At 54.0% G+C, this 15,568-nt stretch overlaps 1 pseudogene; it reads left to right on the top strand.

Moving 5' to 3' along the window:
- Nucleotides 1–8,711: 8,711 nt before the first annotated feature.
- Nucleotides 8,712–10,614, top strand: LOC129651747 (2-hydroxyacyl-CoA lyase 2-like; annotated as a pseudogene).
- The last annotated feature ends 4,954 nt before the right edge of the window (nt 10,615–15,568 follow it).

Genomic DNA, 15,568 nt, shown 5'->3' on the forward strand with positions numbered 1-15,568 from the left:
AAAAAGCTTCTTAATATGTAAACCCAGAAAGGACATTTCCAGGAGAAAGGACAAAGGAATCGTCCCATTGGGACAATTTGGTATCTATATGGAAAAGTAAGTTGGATCCCTACCTCACAAAACACCACCAAACCAATTAGACACATACTAAGAACCAACATGGCATCTGGTCCCATTACTTGATGGGAAATAGATGGGGAAACACTGTCAGACTTTATTTTTGGGGGCTCCAAAATCACTGCAGATGGTGATTGCAGCCATGAAATTAAAAGACGCTTACTCCTTGGAAGAAAAGTTATGACCAACCTAGATAGTATATTGGAGAAGGCAATGGCACCCAACTCCAGTACTCTTGCCTGGAAAATCCCATGGATGGAGGAGCCTGGTAGGCTGCAGTCCTTGGGGTTGCTAAGAGTTGGACATGACTGAGCGAATTCACTTTCACTTTTCACGTTCATGCATTGGAGAAAGAAATGGCAACCCACTCCAGTGTTCTTGCCTGGAGAATCCCAGGAACTGGGGAGCCTGGTGGGCTGCCATCTATGGGGTTGCACAGAGTCGGACACGACTGAAGCGACGCAGCAGCAGCAGCAGCAGATAGCATATTGAAAAGCAGAGACGTTACTTAGCCAACAAAGTTCGTCTAGTCAAGGCTATGGTTTTTCTAGTGGTCATGTATGGATGTGAGAGTTGGACTGTGAAGAAAGCTGAGCGCCAAAGAATTGATGCTTTTGAACTGTGGTGTTGGAGAAGACTCTTGAGAGTCCCTTGGACTGCAAGGAGATCCAACCAGTCCATTCTAAAGGAGATCAGCCCTGGGATTTCTTTGGAAGGAATGATGCTAAAGCTGAAACTCCAGTACTTTGGCCACCTCATGCAAAGAGTTGACGCATTAGAAAAGACCCTGATGCTGGGAGGGATTGGGGGCAGGAAGAGAATGGGATGACAGAGGATGAGATGGCTGGATGGCATCATGGACTCGATGGATGTGAGTTTGAGTAAACTCCGGGAGATGGTGATGGACAGGGAGGCCTGGCGTGCTGTGATTCATGGGGTCGCAAAGAGTCGGACACGACTGGGTGACTGAACTGAACTGAAGAACCAACAATTGAAAGAAAAATTTTACAAAATTTTGAACAATTTTTGATGAAGGAATATCTTTTCTTTAAGTTGAGATATTGTTGATTTACAATAATTTGTTTGTTTAAGGTGTACAGCAAAGTGATTCACTGATTTAGCCTCTCAGGTGCTTCCTTGGACAAAATTCATTCCCTTTGGGAGGCCCGTGGGCCATGTCCTCCACTCACAACAGCTAAGAATCCTGAATACGCAAAGCAGCCTGTGGTGGTGCTTGTGGGGGTTTTTAGAATGAATAAATTATTCTACCATGACAGAAGAAACAAGGCCAGAGGTTAAGAGAGGATCTCCAAACCTATCTTCCAACAGGAGGACCTGCTCCCTTGAATGTGGGTGCGTGAAACAGCACTTGGGAAGGTTAGAGGTGTGTCATGAGTATTGTGCCTGCAGAGGACAAAGTGGTGTGGAGAGAGGATGAGCAGGCACGTCCCAGGACACTGAGCACATGGACACAGTGACTGGACTCTCAGCTCTGCTCTGGGGGTATCGCATTGTCTCCACCGCGGCCACAAGGGCAGCACCTCACACGTGTCCTGGAGAGTATGGGCCCATGACCTGGCCCTGGCCAATCGGTGTGTTCTCTCCCCCCTGGCCACCGTGATTGGCTCAGGACTGGTGCGATGACCAATCGGGGCCCAGGGCCGGGCCTCACGCTGGAATCAAGGGAAGAGGAGCTGGCCTTCTGCCAGAAGGGGTGGGGCTGGGTGAGGTCAGGCTACAGCAGTGGGAGGGGCGTGAGGTCAGCCTGGGGCGGTTGGTGGCCTTCCTGAGCCCCTCAGGGTAGAGCTGCTGGCCTGAGAATGAGGCCGCTGCTGAGCCCAGCGGTTGAGAGCGCCGGTTCCTGCTGTGGTCCCGGAGCTCCACCTGAAACCGGAGGGAAGCCTTCTGCCTGTGAGTCTTCTCCTGCTTGTCTGTCAGCTTGTTTGAACCACGCTGGGTTTTCTGTCCAGCTGGCTAAGTGGAGACCCTGGAAATGCAACTGTGTGGGTTTTGGCTGGCTTCAGAGAAGAAATGCCAGATGACACTTGGAGACTCCAGTTTAATCTGGATTCAGGTCATATGTCTTGAAAGTGAAGTGCAAGTCCCTCATTCGTGGAAGATTCTTGTGACCCCATAGGCTATAGAGTTCATGGAATTCTCCAGGCCAGAATACTGGCGTGAGTAGCCTTTCCCTTCTCCAGGGGATCTTCCCAGTCCAGGGATTGAACCCAGGTCTCCCACATTGCAGGCAGATTCTTTACCAGCTGAGCCACAAGAAAAGCCAGAATACGGGAGTGGGTAGCCTGTCCCTTCTGCAGTGGATCAGGATTCCCAACCCAGGAATCAGACCGGGGACTCCTGCATGGCAGGAGGAGTCTTTACCAGCTGAGCTATCAGGGAAGCCCAGTATCTCTTAAGGCCAGCTATTCACTGATATCTCTTAAGGCGAGCTATTAATTGTAGAATTACCCTAATTAGTCTTCACAGGATTAAGGTAGCAACCTGCTAAGGTAGCAATCGATGTCTTTTTTCTAGAGGACAAAACTGGGGCTCAAAGAAGGGGGTAACAGGTAACACAGCTACAGCAAGGAAGTGTGTACCTAGACAAAATCCCCAGATCCTGCTGTTAGAACTCAGGGAAGCCATATGGTGTGGCTTGACAGGGGCTAAGGCACCCAGCCCACACTGGATACTGTGGGGACCTGATTTGCTGACTGCCTTCTGGCAGCTCTGAGACTCACAAAAGCAATTTGCACTGAAGAGAGGAAGGACACCTCCCTTCATCCACCCCACCACACCCTCCAGGTACTCCCACACCCTGCCCCCTTTCTCTTGCTTTGTGAGGGAATAAGAGTCACACTCATGTGACCACATTGGCTGTCCACTGTGCACGAGCTACCAACTGGAGCTGCTACAGGAGAGGCCACGAGCCTTTGCCCCTGAGTACCTCTCTTTCCTTTGCAGTGTGGGGGCCCTCCTCCACACCTGCACACCAGAGGCCTCTTCTGAGACATGTAGGGCCCCTCCCTCAGTTTGTAACAGGTTCCATCCATCGCTGTCCTTTCAATGCCTCCCTTGAAACTCAGCTCATGAGCTCCTTTGTTTATATCACGGCCCACCTGGCGGCCACAGGAGGGACAGAGCTGACAATGAATCCAAAGCTCAGATCTCACAGCCGGGAATCTGTGCATAAAGGACCTGATTATTCACACTGTAGAGGCTGTAGTAGGTTCCAGGGATCCGTAACCAGGGCTTGGGCCAAAGTGACTCCACAGCCGTTTTAATGCCTGGGGAGGGTTCTGGCTATACTTGGGGTGTGGTGAATCTCCTGAGGTTCTGAAGGCCCCCTGTGTGCAGGTTCATGGTGCAGAGAGAAGAGAAGGCAGAGTCCTTCCCTGGAGGTGGTCACAGCTCATGGACGAGCCAGACAGGCAGGCAGGGCACGATAGCGCCTGAGCTGCCTTCATGAGTGAATGGTGTGGGGGCAGAGGAAGAGCATCAGGTCTGCTGTCTTATGTGGTGCCCAGGGCAGGTTGTCACCAGAGTAAACACTATGGTGATGACCATCACTCCTGTCTGCAAAGGGTTTACATTGGTGTGTGTCTACATCTGAGCAGTCAGGCCATCTCTAAACTACACTGGCCATGGGCATTTCCTCTCCTTAGAACTTGATATGTTTCATCTCTTCCTTACTGAACATTCATTGCCAAGAGGGTTTTTGGGCCACCAGGATGTTGGGTTTTTCTCTAGCTTTGTCTCATGAGGAATGCTTTTCCAGTTGTTGGTGTGGTTTGTTTCTCCAGCTGTCTTTCCTGGCTTATTTTGTGAATTTGTTTCTGCCAGAGGAAGAGCTTAGGATCTGCCTTCTGGCTGAGATGTGACACAACAGCAACACTTACCTGGATATCATGAGCATATTTGCCAAAAGGGCTTTGTTTTGCAGAAGACATCTTGAAAGTACCTACACTGTCCTTTCAGATACCCAAAGGCTGTTTGAAATGAAATAAAAAACAAGAATTCTCAAGTTTAGTCTTACAATATGTGGTGAGTTGGAAAAATCCCCTGGAGAAGGGAAACACTACCCACTCCAGTATTATGGCCTAGAGAATTCCCTGGAGTGTATAGTCCATGGGGTGGCAAAGAATCAGACAAAATCGGATGACTGAACACCAACAGCCATGAAGTTTCACCATTTGTGCAACAGAGATACCAACAGTATTTGCTCGACAGTGTGCATGTTCAGTTGCTCATTCGTGTCCAACTCTTTGCAGCCCTGTGGACTGTAGCACCAAGGTCCTCTATCCTCTATGGAATTTTTCAGGCAAGAATACTGAAATGGGTTGCCATTTCCTCCTCCAGGGGATCTTGCCCACCCAGGGATTGAGCCCAGGTCTCCTGCACTTCCTACATTGGCTGGTGGGTTCTTTTCTGCTGAACCACCTGGGAAACAAGTCAGTACATCACGGGGTATCCTGAAGGACTTAACTTAGAGTCTGGCACTCAGGACATTCTCACTGGTGATGTGAATATTCAGTCATATGTCATTATTGCTCATATGATAATGGAATGGCCATGCTCACAAAGGAGAAAGAATAGCCTTTCCAAGTCCAATTAAATCCTTCACCACACATATCTTCTTTAAAACTTCTGACTTTGAAATAAACATCAAGCTTAAAGACATTGGTTATGGCCACCAGGAAAGATCGAGTTGTACTAATCAGTGACGAGGCTTCTTCCAGTTCCAACATGCATGCGTTGTTTCCCCAGCACCACCCAGCACTTCTGTGACAGCAGCTGGGGGTCCTGCAACTTAACTCAGTGTGGACACTGCCTATCTGGGGGTAGTTCCAGACCGCACAGGTTAAAGGCCCAGCCCTACAAGACCCTCCCCCGACTCCAGCCATCATTTGCAAGCCCAGATTGTCACCTGCGCTCTGACCCAGTGGCTACCTGTTCAGAGATTCTAATGACTTTGGGTTCTATTAATTTGTCGAATGGTCATGGAACTCAGAGAAACATGTTGCCTGGTAGATCACAGCCTTATTGTAAAACGTAATAAACTCAGGAACAGCAGATGGAGGGGGATACACAGGACAAGGTGTGTGTGGGGGAGGCACGGAACTTCACGCTCTCTGAGCCTCACTTTCCCCAAATTTGCATGTGTTCATCAACCCAGAAGCTATCCAGACTCTGGGGGTTTTTATGGAGGAGTCATCACACAAGCACAATTGATTAAATCACTGGCTGTTGGTGATTGCTTCAAGCAGAAGCCCTTCTGGCTTTCCCAGACATAGTGGGCGGGGGCAGGGGAGGGACCGAAAGTTTCAGTCGTCTAACCATGTGCTTAGTTACCCTGGCAAGCAGTGCCCCTCTTTGGAAAGGAGGCACTCTTTGAAAAGTCACCTCATTCACCTAACAAGAGACACCTTGACTGTTCTCCCCACTTAGATAATTCCCAGAGTTTTAGGAGCCCTGTGCCAGGACCGGGGGACAAAGGCCAAAAATGTATTTCTTATTATTAATACAAATCACAAGCTCCCAGTGACCCCAAATGTCAGTGATGATTTGGTTCTGTAGCCTTAAAAGTTTTTCAGCGGTTGATTGGACCTTTTTTAAAAAAAACTTTGGGGCCACATCTCAAGGCATGCGGTGATCTTAGTTCCCCAACCAGGGATTGTACCCACACTCCCTGCATTGGAAGGCAGAGTGTTAACCGCTGGACCACCAGGGAAGTCCCTGATTGGGCCCTTTTTAGGTGAAACTGTTATCGTGGCATAAACTAAATTGTTCAAGATTTTGAAAAGCTGGAGCTGAGCATGAGCCATCTTCTTGTGGTGTCTTCAGATCATTACCGATTTTTCCATGGCCCCTGCAACCCCGAGCTTTCCCCTGAGATGAGTCAGGCCCCAGGAAGCCTGTTGCCTGCCCCTGCTCGAGACCAGAGTCTATTCAGGGGCCGCTGGGCACAGGCAGCGTGCGGGGTGTGTGCAGGTCCACACCAGCCCGATTAGCGGAGAGATGTCCGGGATGACTCGTTCCCAGGTGTGCTCTGATTCCAAGAAGTGAGAGGGTTTGGGGAACAAGATAGCCTCGGAGAGAGCCCAGCCACACGACCTTGCCCACTGTGAAACAAACTTGGGGCTTATGCGTGCTTCCCCAGGGAGAAAGAAATCCATGGGCTCCATTGGATCCTCAAACAATGACCCCCAAAAGATGAAGAGTCTTAAAGTGGGATTTCTCAGCCTTGGCGTTGTTGGCATTTAATATCTTGCAGCATTCATAAATGCAACTGAAAATGTCCCCAGATGTCACCAGTGTCCCCCGGACCCAAACATGAGGGCCGGCTCGACAGGCTGGACCAGGAGCAGGGATGAATGAAACGAAAGTTGCTCAGTCGTGTCTAACTCTTGGTGACCCAAAGGGCTACACAGTCAATGAAATTCTCCAGGCCAGAATACTGGAGTAGGTAGCCTTTCACTTCACCAGGGGATCTTCGCAACGCAGGGATCGAACCCAGGTCTCCTGCATTGCAGGCAGATTCTTTACCCGCTGAGCCCCAAGGGAGGCCCAAGGGAAGCCCAGGAGCAGGGGTAGGGGGATGCAAAAGGACAGTGAAGCAAGAGGAATGGGGGCAGATAAGCAAGTCTGCCCTCCTGAAATGTCTGCTGGCCCGGTCGTCTGCAGTTATGACTGGGCAGGGTGTGGAGGTCACAGGGGCTCAGAGGTCTGTGACCCCCTTTGCTCCCTCTGGGCCAGCAGGTGTGTGAGGCTGAGCCGCTCCGAGGCAACATGGGCTTCGAGCCCCACACAGATGGGGCCCCTGTGTGCAGCGTGAGCCTTTCTCCCGAGTCAGGAGATTTATTGTTGAGAAGACACCCCACGATGACCGGGGGAAGACTGGCCTGGATGAGGTAGCGGTCGATTGGTGGATCTTAGGGACACAGAACATTGAGTGTCCCAGGTGGGGCTTCTGATACCAACGACCACAAACTGGGGTGGCGGGAAGGCTTAAAACAATACTAATTGATTCTCTCCCAGTTCTGGGGGCCAGAAGTCTAAAGTCAAGGGTCAGCAGGACCGGGCCCCCCGACCTGGGCTCTGGAGGAGCATCACTCCCAACTCTTCCAGTTTCTGGGGCTCCAGGTGTTCCTGGGTTTGTGGCCACATCCCCCAACCTCTGCTTCCTCCTCACACGGCCTCCTTGTCTCTGTGTGCCTCTCCTCTTCTTATAAAGACACCCATCATCCTGCATAAGGCCCACCTAATCCACTGTAACCTTATCTAACTTGATTTCATCTGCAAAGACCCCATTTCCAAAAAAAGGCCCCCTGGCAAATATGGGGAGTTGGGATGTGGGTGTCTCTTTTGGAGGGCACCATTCACCCTGCCACAAAGCTGAGCCCTTACACACGAGCGGTTATCCCAGGAGTAGGGGGAGCTCACACGGGACCCCTCGAGTACAGCCATGGGTGGGGGAGACATGGTGCGTGGTTGGAGGGCTGAGCAGGGTAGGTGGTCTGTCGGGGACCAAGCCTTGGCCTGGCTGCCTCAGTGCAGGGTCCCCGGCTGTGCATGGAAGCCCCTGAGGTCATCAAGATGCAGGTTCTGACTTTTAGCAGGTCTAGGAGTGCCCCACAGTGCGCTTCTCACCTGCTCCCAGGGTGTATAAACTGATGACCCTGGTCCATGCTTAGAGGTGCAAGGAGCGTGCAGGCCTGTTTGCCAGGAGCTGTCGGAAACTTCCCCAAGGAAGCCCCCCCCACACTGTCCACGCAAGTCCCCAATCCCCTGTCCAGTGCCCCAGAGGTACCCCAGACAGAGACCTGTACACAACACTGGGTGCCCGGGCCAGGAACCCAGTGGAGGGGGAAGTGGTGGGTCTGGAAGAAATGTGCTCATAACTTTGCGTATAGGACAGATGGAGGCTGAGCCTGGCTGACTGGCTGTGACCACAGGTGATCCACTTGCCCCCCACCCCCCACCCTCTGCCAGGCACTGTGGGCCCAGAGGAACTCAGCTTAAAAATTGCTTCCCCACCCACCCACAAGAGGGGCCCTCATTGTCAAATTAGGATCTGACACCTTGATCCAGAAGATGGCCCCGAAGTCAGTTTCATGCATGAAGGTCCAGGAGGGGTGTCATACCAGAGACCCCTGGGGGGCAGACAGGATGGAAATGGTGGGGAAAGGTCCTGGAGGCAGGCGGCCCAGGCCTGCGTTCTGCAGAAGCGCCTCTTCCGCCCATCCCCCACTGCTCTGTCCCTCCGATGGCGGTGGGGTTAGTGGCCAGGGTTCCCAGGAAACGGACAAGAGCAGCTTGTGGGGAATTCCTCTGGAGCCAGCGCCATTTCCTATGGATGAAGGGTAAAGTGCCACGGGGGTAGGAGGAGCATCCTGAAACGATCTGACCTTGACTCAGGGCCTGGGGTCCGGAGTCAGATTGAAGTCCAGGAACTCGCTGCAGCGGGGGGTTCGGCTTCAGGACAAGGGGCACGCTGACTTGGGGGTGTAGTCGTGGGGTGGTCTCACCACTAGGACGAAGATTCGGGTCCTTGATATCAAAGAGAGGCGGGGCTTCCCGCCGACCCATTGAGAAGCAGGTGTCAGCTCATGGAGACCGCGGCAGCTGCCGCCCCAACTTGGGGCTGCTTCTCCTCTTTCCTGCTCCTGGCCTTTGGGACGCTAGTGGCCGCCTTGCTGGGCGCCGCTCACCGCCTGGGGCTCTTCTATCAGTTGATGCACAAGGTGGACACGGCAAGCATCCGGCATGGTGGGGAGAATGTGGCAGCCGTGCTGAAGGCCCACGGTGTGTGCTTCCTTTTCACGCTGGTCGGCGGGCACATTTCGCCACTGCTGGTGGCCTGTGAGAAGTTGGGCATCCGCGTGGCGGACACCCGCCACGAAGTCACAGCTGTCTTTGCCGCTGATGCTGTAGCCCACCTGACCGGGGCGGTGGGCGTGGCAGCAGTGACGGCCGGCCCCGGCCTCACCAACGCAGCGACTGCGGTGAAGAATGCTCGGTAGCCCAGTCCCCAGTCCTGCTCCTGGGTGGTGGGGCCAGCACCCTGCTGCCGAATCAGGGTGCACTCCAGGCAGTTGATCAGATAGCCCTGTTCAGGCCGCTCTGCAAGTTTTGTGCTTCTGTGTGGAGAGTGCGGGATATCATCCCCACCCTGAGCACCGCGATGGCCGCTGCACAGTCGGGCACCGCCGACCCGGTGTTTGTGGAACTGTCTCTGGATGTGCTGTACCCCTACTTCCTCGTTCAGAAGGAGATGGTGCCAGGTAAGCCGCCCAAGGGCCTCATGAGTCGAGCGGTCCACTGGTACTTAGCGAATTCCCTGGCCAACCTCTTTGCAGGAGCTTGGGAGCCTCAGCCTGAGGGGCCTCTGCCCCTGGACATTCCCCAGGCCTCCCCCCAGCAGGTTCAGCAATATGTGGAGATCTTGAGTCGGGCCAAAAGGCCCCTCATGCTAATTGGGAGCCAGGCCCTGCTGCCTTCGACATCCTCAGACAAACTTCGGGTTGCCGTGGAGACCCTGGGCATCCCTTGCTTCCTGGCGGGGATGGCACAGGGACTGCTGGGCCGCAGCCACCCCCTCCACTTCCGGCAGAACCACAGGGCCGCCCTGAAGGCAGACGTGGTTGTCCTGGCAGGAGCAGTGTGTGACTTCCGCCTGTTGTGGGCGTGTCCTCAGCTGCAGCAGCAAACTCATTGTTGTCAACCGTGACCGGAAGGAGATGCTGATCAACTCAGACATTTTCTGGAAGCCCCAAGAGGCTGTGCAGGGAGATGTGGGCTCCTCGTGGTGAAGCTGGTGGAGGGCCTCCAGGGTCGGATGTGGGCCTCAGACTGGGCAGAGGAGCTTCGGCAAACTGACCAACAGAAGGAGCAGAACTTTCGGGAGAAGGCAGTGATGCCCGTAGCCCAGCATCTTAACCCAGTGCGGGTCCTGCAGCTGGTGGAGGACACTCCGCCTGACAACTCCATCCTGGTGGTCGATGGCGGGGACTTTGTGGGCACAGCTGCCTACCTGGTGCAGCCCCGTGGGCCCTTGTGTTGGCTTGATCCTGTGGCCTTCGGGACTCTGGGGGTTGGTGCCGGATTTGCGCTTGGGGCCAAACTGTGTCGGCCGGATGCTGAGGTCTGGTGCCTGTTTGGGGATGGAGCGTTTGGCTATAGCCTAATCGAATTTGACACCTTCGTTGGACACAAGATCCCAGTGATGGCCTTGATAGGAAATGATGCTGGCTGGACCCAGATTTCCAGGGAGCAGGTGCCCTCTCTGGGCAGCAATGTGGCCTGTAGCCTGGCTTACACTGATTATCACAAGGCAGCCCAGGGACTGGGGGCCCAGAGCTTGCTGCTCTCACGCAAGAGTGAGGATCAGGTGGTCAGGGTGCGTGACGCCCAGCAGCGGTGCCAAGAGAGCCCCCCGGCTGTGGTCAGCATCCTCGTCGGGAGCACGGACTCCGGGATGGCTCCATTGCCATGTAGGGCCTCGTGGGTCAGTGCTCTTGGCTCTCTTCCCACCCCTGGACTGTGCCTAGCTGGCTTGGAGTTTCATCCTTGCCTGCCCTGGGCCTAAGCCATGGGGCCCAGTGACCCTGCAGTCTTCCCTGAGGACAGGGAGGGGCTGGAAGGAGTCAGAGCTAAGAGAGGCTCTGACAGCCCTGGGGAGTCCTTGGGCCTATTTGTGAGCTCACCTGTGTCCTTTCTCCCCTCCTCACTTGTTCAGTCGCTACGTCGTGTCCATCTCTTCGTGACTTCATGGACTGCAGCACGCCAGGCTCCTCCATCCCTCCACTAACTCCCATAGTTTGCTCAAATTCATGTCCATTAAGTCGGTGATGCTATCTAACCACCTCATCCTCTGCTGCCTTCTTCTCCTTTTGCCTTCCGTCTTTCCCAGCAACAGGGTCTTTTCCAATGAATTGGCTCTTTTGCATCAGGTGGCCAAAGTATTGCAGCTTCCTTTCTCACACACTGAATCAACCACGTCTGGTCCATGGGGGCCCAAGTACTCAAAAAAAAAAAAGGAGCAGCTTGTGGGCCAACATGTTTCCTTGTAACTGAAACCCATCAGCATTTTTCAAGTGCAAACTCAAAGCCAGGGCATTTTTATGTCCACTGGTAATTGCCGAAAAGGCCACACAGGAAACTCCCAGCTGTGTACTGGGGCTGTGTACTGGGGGTGACCGAGGTCCACACCTCCCTGATGTTGAACTTGACTCCAGATTTGGCAGAATTGTTAAGGCCGCAGACACGTGAACCCTACACGGTCAGTTTACTTTCAAACTGCAGTTCAGGGCTCGCCACGGCGCCCCAGGGCTGGCACGCTGTAGTTTCTCCTCATTCCTCCCCGGAGCTGGTGTGGGCCGTGGCGGTATCTGTTTCCCGTCTTCGTGGATATTGTTTTTTGAAAAGCAAGCGAGCAACTACCTGCTGGAGGATGGGAGCCGCCTCCACACCAGACTCCAGGATGGCTGGTCAGGCGGTGAGGGTACCTGAGCTCCCAGGGAGGCTCAGACCGCGCACAGCCCCTCTGAGGCCACTTGTGTGGGTCCAGACCCAGCCTGGCCACTTCCTGGGGGCTGAGCAGCCTCAGGCAAGTGGCTTCCCCACTTGGGACCTTGGTTTTTCCATCTTACAATGGAGGGGCTTTCATCTGCTGGGGGTGGGAAGGGTTGCCATGGACATGGAACAAGGTAGAGGGGGATGTTTCTTGCAGTTTCCAGCTGAGGCCTAGTGGGCATGAGCTGGTGTCCGAGACAGTTCCCAGACTTGGCTAAGTGTGGTGATAAGCATGGAGTTGGGGGGCAGGGGTCCCTCCTCATAGCCTGGACATTGGGGTGGGGGTTCTCGACTTGGAGGCACCTCAAGTCTAATTTCAACAACTCCGTATGTAAGGATAATGCAGCAACAGATGTTCTCAGGGACTTGTCAGCCTGGATGCAAAGCCGCATCCCCACCCCACCTTCTGTGGGCATCCTGACCTGGCCTGTGGTACAGGGGTCAGATCCCTTTACCGAGGGAAGGCACTGAGGCTCTGAGAGGTGGGGCAAGGAGATCAAGGCCACTGGGCCCGACAGGGGCAGAGCCAGCACTTGAACCTGGGTGCTGGGTCCTCGTGTCAAGACTCTTTTCCCTGAACCGTGAGAACTGGACTACAGAGAGGGCTGAGCACCAAATAATTGATGCTTTTGAGCTCTGTTGTTGGAGAAGACTCTTGAGAGTCCCTTGGACTGCAAGGACATCAAACCAGTCAATCCTAAAGGAAATCAACCCTGAATATTCATTGGAAGGACTGATGCTGAACCTGAAGCTCCAATACTTTGGCCCACTGGTGTGAAGAGCTGACTCATTGGAAGACCTTGATGCTGGGAAAGATCGAGGGCAGGAGGAAAAGGGGGTTTCAGAGGATGAGATGGTTGGATGGCATCACTGAGTCCATGGACATGAGTTTGAGTGAGCTCTGGGAGGTGGTGAAGGACAGGGAAGCCTGGTGTGTTGCAGTCCATGGGGTCTCAAAAGTTGGATGTGACTTAGTGACTGAAAAACAACAAAATGTGGTCTTCAGCCCCCATCTCACTCCTACCCCCAGGCTTAGTGCCTATGCCATGAGCCTCTCCTACATTGAGGTTTCAGGGGCCATTGTCTAGTCCCGAAGCTATTCATATCTCTATTCATAATTCCACCATTACACATTCATTTCTTTGGCCATAACGTTTTTATGTCTCTTGAGTCTTAAGTGCTGAGGCTTTTATACACCCCACCTGGCTTCCTTTGGGCCTCTCTTGGTTTTGTGGAAGCGTACTTGTTATAAACTGGAGAAGGAAATGGCAAAGTTATAAAGTGAATTCTGGACATGTTTTAAGAGTCTTGTCTTTAAAGTTCCTAAGGACGGCTCTTCCCGGTCCCAGGTAGTCGGGCTGAAATCTGTGCCCCTCTGGTTGCGGTTCTGACGTCCTCCCATGTCTCTAGGTCGTTGTGTGCCAGAGTCAGCTCTTTCTGGCTCATGGGGAATTCTGCCAGCTGGGTGTTAACCCTTTGGTACATGAAACAGGCCACGGCAGGAGTATTTACACCACGGAAACTGGCAAATGATGTAGCTACAGATCAGAGTTGGTTTTTCTTCCTGGAGAGCAAGGGGTTGGGCAGGGGGCTGCATACGTTATCAGCATGCCCCTGCTGTGTGGCCACGTGTCTCCTTTTCCTGAAGAGGTCAAGTGTCTTCAAAGGTGTCTGTTGTATTTTCGCTTCTCGTTGTGACACTTCTTTATTTCTGCGCGTTCTGTTTGGTTCTCTTCCAAGTTGGCTGTGTGCTTTTCTTTAATGGTTTCCTGTCCTGTGCAGGACCTTTCTATCTTGAGGTTAATTTCTCTAAATGAGGTGAGCTTAGCTGATTGGTTAGATTTATTATCCATCAAATCCTCTCAGAATCCCAAAGCTGAGGGGTCACTTCTGCTGGTTCTCCTGCAGCTGTCTTTCATCCTGGTGTGCCTGATGCTCTTCCACAATGGCCACCACCCTTCCATAACCCGTGGGGCAGTTCCCAAGCCTGGGAAGAAGGTGTCTTTATCCAGAAAGACTTGGCACTTGCATTCTCCACTCATCTGAGGGTGTTATGAATAGGATCACCTTGAACCAAGGTGACATGCCTGGACCCCCTGGGGTCCTCACCCGCTCCTTCTCCTGCTCAGCACCGGAACCACCTTCCTTGTAATTCCCGTGGCTGGAGGAGGGAGGTGGTTTCTGGGTCACCTGAAAGTGTCGTCTCCTGGGAGTCCAGCTCCATGGGGAGGGAGGGGTCTTCTGTTAGACTCTTCCTCTTGGCAGTTGCCCCTCTGGGTCTTCTCAGGTCTTCAGCAACTTAAAGGCGTGACACTTTTTGCTGTTGTTGTTTTCCATGAGAGGGTGGATCTGAGTAACCTACCCACCAATCATCAAAGCAGAACTGTGAATGAATACATGTCTTTTATTCCTTCAACAAGCCAGGCCTTGAGAGCCAGACCCTATGCCGAAGCTGAGGGGTAAGTCCGCCCTAGCCGGTCCTGCAGCCCCAGCTCCCTCAGAGACCGCGTTCTGGGTCCTGGTTTACTGGAGACAGTCGAGGGTACCATGTCCAGGATGTGTAGAAGGCATGCTTATGCCAGCACCCCATGTGACCGCTCCTCCCGGGGGGTGCAGACATGGTCAGCAGGAACCACGGTGCAGAAATGCCTCCCTGCAGACCCTTGCCCAGGGACTGAGCACTTTGCTGTCGCCTTCGGGAGCTGTCCAGGTGGAGGGCAGGCGTGAGCAAGTCAGGGTCAGCCACCAGTGGCAGTCCCAGCCTGCCCCCTCGTCCATGAGTATTAAAATGAACTCGAGGATGCTGCCAGAGGTTGGGGAAGGACCGCAGGAACATCCTTGGCCAGCACACAGTAGGAGCTCAGCAGGACTGTCCCCCCGGCCCCCTGGATCACTCAGCAAATATCATCAATCAAGGCTCCCATGAGATGACACGTTCAGTGACCCAGAAAGGGCCCCTGTCTTCCAACTCCGGGAACTGGAAGGAGGGTGGTCCTGGCGCCGATCAGGAGAAGGAGGGGGTGAGGCCCACCCCATGCCAGACACTCTCCCTCTTGGGGGGCCCGTCGGTCACCTAAGCAGACAGACCCAGCCTGGAACCAGCATTCCAGCTCACACCCATGTGGGACCCCAGTGCCAACAGGAAGAGCAGGCAGGACCCAGGGCTACCAAGAATGCACCCGGTCATTAGGGACTGACCAGGCATCACGTGCCTTGAACACGTCTGGGGAGAACAGAGGAGCCCTGGCATCAGAGGCCCTCCGAGTGGTGGTATTATCATTGGAGCTGAGGAAGCCGAGGGCACAGGGGGGAAGTTGACCAGGCCCCTGTGGTGGTCAGAAGTCCGACCCAGGCCTCCCACTGGGGCTCCGTGGCTTCCTGGCCCGGCGGTGCTCGGGAGCCGTCCTGTGTGTACCTGCCGTGCACACACGCTCCCCGCAGCTCCTGCTGGACCATGAGCCGGGGACGGGTGTACACACAGGATGCCATGGAGGCTCCCACACCACCCTCGGGCCTGAGACTTGGCACCCATAGTTCCCTGATGGCAGTGACAGGGCCCTCTGTGGTGGGCGGCAGCTGTGGGGTCAGGCTGGGCTGGAGAGGTGTGCTGCCCAGGAGCCCTCTGGGGGCAGCTAGGGACCCCAGGCTCGGCCTCACTGAGGCCAACCTTCCAACAACCTAGGTGGCTGCCCTTCAGCAGAAACGGGTGACCGTGACACACAACACGCCGGCTCAGGCAGCCGTGGGGACGAAGAGGGAGCCTTGGCATCCTCGGCCACCAAGAATCCCCCTCGGGCAAGTTTTTGCTTGTCCTGTGATTCCCTTCTTCCTTCTAAAAGGAAAGTGCTGGGAATGACTGTGGTGAGGTCGCTGTTCC

This window comes from Bubalus kerabau, chromosome 4, assembly GCF_029407905.1.
Source record: "Bubalus kerabau isolate K-KA32 ecotype Philippines breed swamp buffalo chromosome 4, PCC_UOA_SB_1v2, whole genome shotgun sequence".
NCBI classification, from domain to species: Eukaryota; Metazoa; Chordata; class Mammalia; order Artiodactyla; family Bovidae; genus Bubalus; species Bubalus kerabau.